General features: G+C 41.3%; 1 pseudogene; it reads left to right on the forward strand.

Moving 5' to 3' along the window:
• Positions 1–8,821: 8,821 nt before the first annotated feature.
• LOC148210808 (secreted RxLR effector protein 161 pseudogene) lies at positions 8,822–9,310 on the forward strand (annotated as a pseudogene).

Genomic DNA, 9,310 nt, shown 5'->3' on the forward strand with positions numbered 1-9,310 from the left:
CCTATAATGAGGAAACAAAACAAACTAACCTATTAACTGAAAACAAACCCAAACTAAAAATAAACAACTGCAACTACTACCAAGTGTCAACTACAATTATGTTATTCAAAACAATAACTATAAACAAAACTATGCTACGCAGCTAATGGTCTTTTTCAGTCAAGCCTCCTCCTCGCCATCACCACTTTCATGTGTTACCTCGTTACCTGCAAAATCTGGAAGTAAGGGGGAGGGGGTGAGTACAACAACTAGTACTTAATAAGCAGCCCTTACCTAAAGGGTCACCCAAAAACAACATGCTTACACAAAAACAAAACATCATGCTCATTATTAATATCGTGCTTTAAGTAAACGGATCAATTTATGCATATGCTTGACCTAACGTGCAACCTACATGTCAAACTCAAGTCTCACATCACAACTCACTAGTTCTATTTCCTATTCCTCCAAGACTTATTCCATTTAGTCGTATCGATCCTTGACCTTTGTACTCAAGGCCATGACACTTCTCACGGCGCTTGACATTCGACCCTTGACTTTTGTACCCAAGGCCTCGAACTGTTGCACCGACCCCTAACCACGCATAACTAAGGCATCAATGACTTTGCAACATATTGGCCCTTGTCCTTTCCTCTCAAGGCTCCAATACTTGCCTTCCACTAAGACTTATCGCATCGACCCTCAACCTTAATACTTGAAGCCACGACACTCATCTTTGTTAACAGTTTTGCGTATCACCCCTGACCTTTATACCCGAAGCCTCGATACCTAACTAGTGACGTATCAACCCTCTGGCCCTGATACTCACCCATTAACTTCATCACATCTCTGAACTCTCACTAGAGCCCTACTATATGCTTTCTAGGCCATGACCCATGCAATATTCAACTCACAAATGATCCCGCATGCTTCCACAAACCACAGCGTATATGTTTCTCAAATTAGGCACAACCAACAACGTAACCAACATATATTCAAAAACACATCCAACACTCCAACAATTTTCATAACAATTAGAACACAACCAACTCACAATATAACAATAGCAATATGTATAAAGTAATACCAACCGCAAGGAATCATGCAACAACACTCATAGACACACAAACAAACAATCCATTCATAATATAACACACAACAAACAATTCTCTCAAGAAAGAAAATACTTACTAACGAATGTCCTAAAGCTCTTGAGCTTGCCCAAGAGTTCCTAAATCAAAGGCAAACAAAGTTGGGTTAGAATCCAAGTAGAAACACTTGGATTGAATCGAAACTAAGTTTTGGTGAGTCGTTACCTACTAACTCACACTAAAACCTCTTGAGTTAGAAGTGGGTCAATGTCGAAGAGATTCAAACTCTCAAAACCAAGTTCGAAAGGCTTCGGCTTGCAAATTCAAGTTTGATAGTCTTCGAGCGTGCTGGTCCGACGCCGTGAAGGGGTGGGTAACACTAATTAACTTCCAAACCGTGTGGGTCCACATCGAAAGTCACCAGAACGAATAAAAATGCCACGAAACTCGCTGGGCTTCTCGAATCAGAGCTATCAAGGGTCGACAAGGCTAGGTAACGTCCCTAACTGCCTAGTCTGCCATGTGCCACCATGTGCCGTCGTGGTGCAGCAAGTTGCACCGTCGTAGAACACCGTGGAATCGTTGGAACGCTGGAGAAAGATGCCAGAATTCAGTAGAACACGCCATATCTGCTTGTGAAATCCCGCCACGTGACGCCGTCGAGGTCATCACTGGCGTTTGCTAGGTGCTACAACCTCATGCCGCCGCGAACTGCTACAAATATTCGAGGTGCGCGGGTTCGTGGGTTTTCTACTGTTGAAACGTTGAGAAACATCTCTATGTTGTCGCGTTGCCGGAGAACCGCCATGGAGGGGCTGCCAGAAAATAGAGGGGCGGCGGTTGGGGGTTAGGGAAAAAGAAGAAGAGACGAAATGGGTGTTTAGGGTTTCTCTATTTTTTTTTATCAAACTTTTTCCACTTAATTTGTTTTGAAAAAAATTAGAAAACCCAATGACTCAAATCTAAAAGAGAGTCCAATCACCCAAAATCTAAAAGAAAGCCCATGGCACATAAGAAAGCTAAAATTATATTTTCAACAAATCTATACTTAAAAATCTCCAACTAAACCAAAATAATATAATTAAATCTAACGGCCCAGAACACAGGCCTAACATAACAAAATGTTAATGACTTTAAAATAGGGTAAAAATAATTTAAGAGATTAACTTAAAATTAAAACCCAATAATAAAATCCAAAAGGGAAAAATTAAATTTTAGAAATTTTGACTTAAGATTTAATTAAAAATCTCACTCCAAAATTTGAAAACTTAATTTAATCTTAACTTAACAAAAATAAACTTGATTCTAATTTACCCAAAATTAAAACTCCAACATAAGAAAATCCAAGAATTTAAAATAAAAGTTTAAGGGAGAATCCAAAGGCACAAATTAAAAATTAAAGTAAACTAGCCTGAGAATGCGGGGCGTTACAAACTACCCACCTTAAAATAAAAAAATAAAAAAAAACTTTCGCCCTCGAAAGTTTGTTGGTCGTACTACTCTAAACGTTGGGTCGTTACAACAATCGTGCCAATACTCCAGGGTGATCTGAAAAGTTGGACACTTTATCATGTTTCTGGCAGCTAAGAAATCCATTTTCCCTTCAAAGACTTGAATGTATGAGATTGGAGCACTCGAGGCATTATACAGGTTTATCGTCAGAATCTTGAACTAATGAGGAATTTGAGTGGTAAGGATCGCTTGGGAGAAAGGTGGCTCCTCTTGCTCGACACGCTCAACCTCGTCGGAAGACTTGTATTTCTTCTTTAGATAATTGATTTATTTCTCAAGCTGATCCCTCGACTGCTCCACCTCGAATCAGATATCATGATCACCCTCGATCTGGTCTGATGATCATCGACCTCTTGTCTTCTGGCCCATTGGGAGTATGCCTATGGTCGTCTGGTACAATGACTTGCCTTTGAGGTCGTTGGGGCTGACCATTGAAGCATGTCACGGAGATCCCAACTGTCTTGTGTAGTTTCGGGCTAAACCCTAGGTAACCAAATGCTCGGGCGTCTATCGTCATGTTGCCAACACTGGTGATCTTGATTGTTAAGATTCCATTCACAAAGAATTTCCACGCTCGGGTGCGCGTTCCTCGATAGAGTTTTCGATGCAAATTCCTCCAACACGTCTACAGGGCGGGTCATCTCCTCGAGAAGTTCTTTACCCCTCCAACGCGCAAGACCAAGGTTGGACATTTCCTCTTCTCGTTCCAATGCATCGATCCAGGCCTCCACTGTAACGCCCCGCGTTACTCAGGTTAGGTTACCCTCGAGTCTCGGGGCCTCTTTTCTTAGAAACCTTTTTAATTTAATTTAATTGTTCCATTTCATTTTATTTCGAGCTGCTGCGGTAATTGTTATGGGTTATTGGCGTGTACGTACGTATCTCACTATTGTTTAACAAGGAGTTTGCTTTCTCTGGCAATTGTCCTGAGTCGTTGGGCCAACTATGTAAATTCTATTATTGAAAATATTTAAGCTTACGGAGGTTGGAAATAGGATTCTAAATTCTTGTTCGTGGGCCTTGTTTGGTTTTAACAAAATAAGTATTTGGGTAAGTGGGCCTTCCTTGTTTTAAAACAAAAGGGAAGTAAGGGGAAAACCCTAGCCCAAGTGGGTCTCCTTTTTTTTTAAAAAAAAAAACAAAAGAAAAGTGAAGAGAAAGCCCTAGCCCCCAAACCCATCTTATTCGTGCAACACCCACCCCCTCCCCCCGTTTTACTTCTTTTCGTTATTCCTTCTACCATCACCTCATCCCTCCCCGAAGCGTGCTCAACGGTCGATGACCTCCGACGCAGCGGCTCACCATCTCCGGCGGACAGCAGCAGACGGCGCGACTCAGGCAGCAGCGGCGTGAGACTCCGGGCAGCAGCGGCGCGCGGCGTCGGGCAGTAGCGGACGCGCTGCTTCGGGCAGCAGCAGGCGGCGGCGGTGCGCGTGGGTGCTGTTTTCGGGGTGTTTTCCGGCGACGCAACCCCCCCGCCCCCGCGAGAGGGTTCGGTCTCCCTTGGTTGTCAAAAATCGTGGCGCGGGTCCTTGCTGCACACAGTGTCGTGGGTATCGATTTGGTGAGTTTTTTCTGATAAAATAGCTCGGACAGCAGCAGTTTCTGATTTCGGTGCCTACCTATAACCATTAGAGGCTCGATATATGCAACCCACATTTATTCGAGTTAGGCCTGAGTTACCTGCACCTAGAAGAAGTCGATTTTTGCAGTAATGGACATTGCAAGATCCCTTATAATGAATTTAGATGGCTGGAAATTTTGTATTAATTATTTTGTTTGTCTATTGTTGATTAGGTGTTGAATTGACGCAAGATATAGGAGCATAGCAGTGTGTAAGTAGCACCAGGGGGCGAGTGCGTGCGTTATTTAGTGTTAACGGAATAGATTTGTGCTGATTTTTAGTTAAAATAATTTATTTCGTGCATATAGGAATTGTTAGTCTTTGTTTTGGGAACTCCTAGTGATTGTTGTTGAGTTACGTGTTACTATTTTTATTGTTAGACATTATGAGAATGCATGCTTTCTTATCGTTGGAGGGGACTGGTCAGTTCTGATTATTGTGGTTGGGAGTAATTGGCCTATGACGTTTGTAAACATGTCGGAGATGAAATGCACGTGTTGATAGCCTGTTATTTAGTTTTATATTGTTTTTGTTGGAAGCTGTTGTGTTAGTGTTTTGTTTGGTACGATGAAAAGCATGCTGGTAAATTGTGCTGTGAATTGAAATGTGGAAGACTTACTTATAGGTTGTCTTGGGAGGGTTAGTGGGAATTGTCAAGAGTGATGGGATGGGTTAGTGGTTCCTTAACCTGTGGGTTGTCTGAAGTGAAAATGCATACTAGTCGCTTGGTTATTCAAAGCCTTGAGTGGATGCCTTGGGGATAAATGGCAAGGCCGAACATCAAGTTTCTGTAGAGAAGTATTGGGGTCTTGGGGATAAATGTCAAAAACCAATACGCCGGGTAGTCATCGGTACCTTGGGGATAAATGTCAAGGACTAGTGCACAGTTCAGGGCCTTGGGTATAAATGGCAAGGCCGAACATCAAGTTTCCATAGAGAAGTATTGGGGTCTTGGGGATAAATGTCAAGGGCCAATACGACTCGAAGAGTTAGACTTGGAGGACTAACGTAAAGTGATGCTTATGAGTAACAGTTCAAGGCCTTGGGGATAAATGGCAAGGTCGAACACCAAGCGTTGTAGAGGGAGGTCGGTATCTTGGGGATAAATGTCAAGAGTCGTTACGCCTCGAAGAGTTAGACTTGGAGTACCAACATAGGGTGTAGAGCGAGTGTCAGCTCAAGTGGGGCAAAGGCTAGTGAGTCGTGTGGTTGAAGTCTTGGAAGTGCCGACGTTTGGCTGCTTGTATGGTAATGTTAATCTACTGTTATTATCCCTTGCTGCCTATCTGTTGGTTCTGCTATTGTTTTGATGTGGTTGTGATTACAAGCATGCTGTTGTGTTTAGTTAGGGAGGGCTACTTACGGAGTATTTTATGTACTCACCCCCCCTCTACCTTAATTGTTTCAGGTGTGAACAGGGCCGACCGTGGTGATGACGTGGAGGAGGTTTGATCGAGGAGGGATCACAAGTTGTGTTGGTTAGGATAGTGGATAATGTCGTTCATTGCGAGCAGCGTTAGAAACTTATTGCTAGGGGAAATACTAGACATTGGGTTAACTCACGGGACGTTTTCTTTTTCTATTCCTGCATCTTAGGTGAATTATTGTTTTGCGGATATTATTACTATTCAAATCACTGGTGTATTTTGGATTACTAGCCTAAACGATTGTTTTCTTTTAATTGGATTCCTAGCCACTGAGGCGGGCATGAATTTCTTTTGGAATTGGTTTGCTATGAGCCCCGATTATCATTAAAGTAACCGTTTCACACCATTATAGTAAAAGGGGAAAAGAACAGGGAAATGATCGTGTACCTCCATATTTCAGGTTGCATTTTGAGGACATTACACTTTACGTTACCTTTAATGGGAGGGATTAGTAAGTATTATAGGGTCGTTACCTCGTTAAACGTATCAAAAATTCGGGTCGTTACATCCACTTTGGCTATCTCAGTGATAGCGTTTGTGACAATGGTAGGGTTGACCAAGAGGTTGATGCTTCGGTTGGGTGGGTCCTAATGCTTCCTCAAACACGGGGTTGCAGCCCTAGATGAGGGATAGTCGACCTTGGGTTCAGCAGAGGAAGGAACTATTCTCCACCTGGTGGTGATCGACAGAAGTTCGGCCATTAGTAGAGGAATGGTCATCAACAGTTGCTCGCCTCGTAGGTGAGCAAGCAGGAACATCGATTCGACCATCAACAGCTCGATGGTCATTGGCTTCGGCAGATGAGGTACTCGAACCCGAGAGTAGATATAGCGGGCATAGATGCGGCAAGTGTCTCCGTTGTTCCCAAAAGTCGAAGTGCGAGATAGCTCGAAGCAAATCTGAGTCATTGCTTAGTTCAAGTGCAGTATGGAATGACTTATAAAATTTGTCAAGCCCCTACAAAGGCACCAAATGTTTGATCACAAAATTGACCAACTCTGCGAAGGTCGGCAACGACAATCTGAATCTACTAAACTAGATTAAAGGAATGCAATTGAGGGACCTACAAAACAGAGTAAGCACTTCGACACTCAAGTCAGTAGTTGGTCAAGGTATATCCGAGAGAATGTTGTTGTTGGGTTTTATGTCCTAAACTCGTGGTTTGTAAACATAAAACAAATATTCATTCAATAAAGTTGTTATTGATAGAATTGTATTAATCCAAATCCAATAAACTAACATCTGAGGTTATGCATGTAACTGGAACAGTATATAACAGATATACAGTATATATTTAATATACAACGTATATATTTGATATACAGTGTATATATATACAGTATATATTCGATATATATGGTCACAAGTAATACTCGGAAGTAATCCGAAGTCGAATCCTCAGGGACTTGTTGCTTTTCAAAATCAAATAATGCAGTGAAATGGTTCAAATATACAATTGTGATTTAGGAAGAAAACAGTGGTGAAATGTTGTTGTTTGGGGTTTTAACTAACAAGCAATTTAATGAAACTCAACCTCCTTGTCTCCTATCTTGGTTTTGATGCAAAACATGGAAAACACACTATGTTGGGAAAAAGCACCAAGCGCAATTCCTGGTTTTTCTTGGGATTTGAGTTCTACTCTTTCACTACCGCTTTTTGTTGCTCCAGAGGCTAAGGTAACCTACAATCATATTCCTATGTGTGATTACAATCCTAGAGAATATCTACCAACTCATTTGCATTATGGGTTAGAGGGCCTACGACTAGGACCATGTTTTATGCGCTTATTCCTAAGTCACATCCCATATTGGTTTCCTATTATTTTACCTAACTCACCTTTCCCAAGGTTGGGCTTTGGTGTATAAATCAAGTTCCCACTGGCCAAATGGAAAAAAGACGTAAAGAGAAGTTTTTAGAAACCAACCCAAAAAAGTGTCAGGCGTAATCTGACCAAAATCCCGAGCGTGTTGAAAATCAAATCATTTGACTAAGGCATTCCACAAAGAGGTGGATAACTAATTTAGAACATAGTTAATGAAAGTAAATGCACGAAAACATAAAGAAAATATTTTTCATTGAATTTAAATGAATAAATAAGTCGTCAAAGGAGTTATAGCTTGACCCTCTTCTCTCTCGAGTCTGAGGGCAGTTGAAACTGGCTAAAGAACTTTAGAATAACAGAATGAACAAAGAACGAAAGTAAGAACTCGAATTAAAAGCAGTACGAAAGGTAAAAGCGTGAAAAACGAAGAAATGAACAACTAGAATATGAACATAAACCCTAAAAACGTGTTCTACAACTAGAGAGCATCTAAAAGAAGATGAAATGAAGCTTGGAATGGATGATTTTCTTAGGGATGGATGGCTTCCTTTTATAGCACCGTAGATTGATTGAAACTCCCATCCATTTTAAGTGGAAAAGGGTTGAGATTCACCTAACCACCTCACTTGGACTTGGACTCACGATTTTGAACATGTGGGAAATGTCCTCCTTAATGTGCGTTTTGACAAATTGCCCTCCAAAAATGCGTCAGGCGCAATTCTGCAAAAACAGAATTCTGTTATTTTCTTCCAACTTTGACCGCATTTATCTCATATTTTTCCTAAAGTACCATAGTTTAACTTTTATGCAGAAATAATGTATGTATGTTCTACTTTAAGAATATGTGGTCCTTTTTGACAAATAATAATGGGAAATGGGTCAAAACGTGGTCAAACAGGACTACGGACACATGTTTCTACAGTAAAAAGTCAACCCTAACAACTATGTTCAATTGCCTACCTCTTTTTGGGGTTATGCAGTAGAGACTACAGTATACATTTTGAACACAGTTCCATCAAAAAATGTTTCTGAAACACCTTTTGAACTATGGAGGGGACGTAAATCTAGTTTACGTCACTTTAGAATTTGGGGATGTCCAGCACACGTGTTAGTGACAAACCTGAAGAAACTGGAATCTCGTTCAAAAGTGTGCCTATTCGTAGGTTACCCCAAGGAAACGAGAGGTGGACTCTTCTTCACTCCACAAGAAAATAAAGTGTTTGTATCGACAAACGCTACATTCTTGGAAGAAGACCACATTAGAGATCATAAACCACAAAGCAAGGTTGTGTTAAATGAGATTTTAAGACATGGAATCTCTCTGTCTAAGGAACAATGTCCTAAGACACCTCAAGAAGTTGAGGATATGAGACACATTCCCTATGCTTCAACAGTGGGCAGTCTGATGTATGCCATGTTGTGTACTAGGCCTGACATTTGCTATGCAGTAGGGATTGTCAATAGGTATCAATCCAATCTAGGATATGATCACTGGACTCCTGTTAAGGGTATCCTCAAGTGTCTTAGGAGAACGAGGAACTATATGCTTGTGTATGGCGCTAAGGATTTGATCCTTACAAGATACACTGACTCTGATTTTCAAAGTGATAAGGATTTGAGGAAATCCACTTCGGGATTAGTGTTCACTCTTAATGGAGGAGATGTAGTATGGCGGAGCATCAAACAAGGATGCATCGCAGACTCCACAATGGAGGCCGAATATGTTGCCGCTTGTGAAGCAGCAAAAGAGGTGGTGTGGCTTAGAAAGTTCTTAACTGATTTGAAAGTTGTTCCAAACATGATTTTGCCCATCACACTTTATTGTGATAACAGTGGTGCTGTAGCAAGTTGTTGA

This window comes from Momordica charantia (assembly GCF_013281855.1).
Source record: "Momordica charantia cultivar OHB3-1 chromosome 6 unlocalized genomic scaffold, Mcharantia_2.0 BLBB01000006.1, whole genome shotgun sequence".
NCBI classification, from domain to species: Eukaryota; Viridiplantae; Streptophyta; class Magnoliopsida; order Cucurbitales; family Cucurbitaceae; genus Momordica; species Momordica charantia.